This window comes from Daphnia pulex, chromosome 10 (genome assembly GCF_021134715.1).
Source record: "Daphnia pulex isolate KAP4 chromosome 10, ASM2113471v1".
In the NCBI taxonomy this organism is placed as follows: domain Eukaryota; kingdom Metazoa; phylum Arthropoda; class Branchiopoda; order Diplostraca; family Daphniidae; genus Daphnia; species Daphnia pulex.
In genome coordinates, this window is record NC_060026.1 from 7459175 (window position 1) to 7461364 (window position 2190).

At 44.5% G+C, this 2190-nt stretch overlaps 1 long non-coding RNA gene across 1 annotated transcript; it reads right to left on the minus strand.

The window, feature by feature from the left end:
• Nucleotides 1-471: 471 nt before the first annotated feature.
• LOC124205772 lies at nt 472-1003 on the minus strand. The gene is made up of 2 exons (XR_006879466.1): nt 664-1003; nt 472-599 (listed from the first exon to the last, which is right to left on the minus strand). It is a non-coding gene; the product is annotated as an uncharacterized LOC124205772 (long non-coding RNA).
• Nucleotides 1004-2190: the final 1187 nt, after the last annotated feature.

Below are 2190 nucleotides of genomic sequence, written 5' to 3' on the forward strand. Positions count from 1 at the left end.
TTATTATTTAACGTTAGAGAAAGTGGCGGTGGTCACGACCGCCACATATTTAAAGGGTTATAACCGTTGGCCCAACTATATATTATTGCCGCAACCAGCAAACGGCTATAGCAATTCGGAAATGATATTCATGCTCCCGCCTATGCGTTTTTTGATCCGGAAATCTCCCAACATGCATAGCCCACAGACTGCGCAGAACAATGTGCAACTTATATATTCCGAGAAAATAAATGATATTAATCTGCATTATTTCCTTAGTTTCCGGCAGATATCGTTGGTCTCCATCGCTGATTTCGCGACCCAAGGACAGACAAAAAAAAGAAAATTATTCAATATTCATATAAGACATAGTGTCCATTGTGAATATTTAAAAAATGAAATTGCATACATCCAGTGTTTATAAATGCACACACTTGGCAATCGATCACAAACTAATCGCTAGATGAAGACAGCTGATTGTCGCTTTTTTTCCCTCTCTCTCTCTATTATACTCTTCTCCCCCGTTATCGTTTTATAAATGCGCCGGTCTGCACACGTATGCCATACTATACAGCCTGTATATTTTCGTGTTGATCTCGCTGAACGATGAAGCAGCGAATCTAAAAAAAAAATTAAATTATACATGTAGGATACAGCACCCCAAAAAAAGAGAGCAGAGTGTACGCGTATTAGAACGGCGGCGGGCGGAATCGAAGCGCCGGATAAGCATCGTCCATTGTGGAAGTGTGTGTGAACGCCATTGACACGCTGTCTCTCCTTTTTTCTTTTTTCTTTTCTCCTCTGCGGATGCTGTGTGTGCTGGCTGGGCTCACAGTCTCTCTGATGTATGGGGTTGGCTCTGACTCCGAGCTCTAGCACCGACTTGATGTTATGCGTGCGCATATCTTTTCCTAGTGATCTGCGCGCCATTTCTCCGTCACCCGGGGGTCACGTGTTGGATAAATACGTCGCGGCTCTGCGTATGTGTGTATACGTGTGTATATATACCTTACGTCACACGTCGGTCGCGTGACCCCACGACAGTCAACTCTCCTCCCCCCCCCCCCCTCCTTCTCATTCGACATCTCCCCCCCCCCGTCCTCTCAATGCCCTCATTGTGTAAGTGTAATCGAATTGGAATCATTTCCTATATACCACCGACACCCCATCCGCATCCATTCTCTTCTCACCAACAACGACATCAGCACAATAATAGCCCCGTCGTGTTTCCATTTCGAAATGTGCGGTGGCGTCGGTTTGACGTCATTTTTGTATTACATAATAAGGAAACAGGATTGCTTTGAGCTAGTTATAGGCCTAACACCGGAATTGAATTGTTAAATGCCAATTTTTCTATAAAATCACGAAAAAGGTTCATAGACTTTTAAATTTAGACAATCAATTATTGAAATGTCAATTACGTAATATAAGTACAAAAGAAAAAAGAAGAATGTGAATAGGTCCGCATAATAATTGACAGTCAGTAAAGATGAGTTCATTAGCGAGCGAGAGAGACGAGTTGATTGTGTGTGTCGTCCGTGTTTAATGGCTACCGGTCACAAAGCGCCAGAATGAATCTACCATTTAATGATCTTACGGCTATCGATTTCCCAGTCACTTCTCGTGTATGCTCAACTGCTACTTCTGCAGGCTGGGCCAGCCTCGCCTGTTGTGTCTCTCCTCTCTGTGTGTGTGCGTATATAGCCTTAATCAGAGACTTTGATTGATAGGATTTCCGTGCGATTAGCTCACTGCTCGACTGGATATAATCCGTCACCCTCTCTGCTCTTTCTCTCTCACACACATCAGCACTGCGCTGTGTGTGTGTGTCTCTGTGTGTTTGGTTATACATAAAACCAGGCGAGACGGGTCCTTCAGCAGCTCTTCGTTATGGTTTTGTGTGTTGACTCTTGACTCGACTCTCTCTCTCTCTCTCTCGTCTCTATATAGGCTGAGAAAACCAAGAGAGAGTGAGAGAGAGAGGAGAATCTAAGCTTATCAGCTCGTTGCAGGCCCGTCGCCGACGATGGCCCTCTATGCGCACCCATCGCCTTGCGCGCGGTCTCGCCATTAGATTGACTTGCTAATTCACAGCCACTCACGACACAAGATGGTGACAGTCTGGACTTTGAGTAGTTGCTTGCCTATTTTGTTATCGGCTAGACGTTGAACATCGCTAGTAGGAAACGTATAGAATCAAATGATATTCTA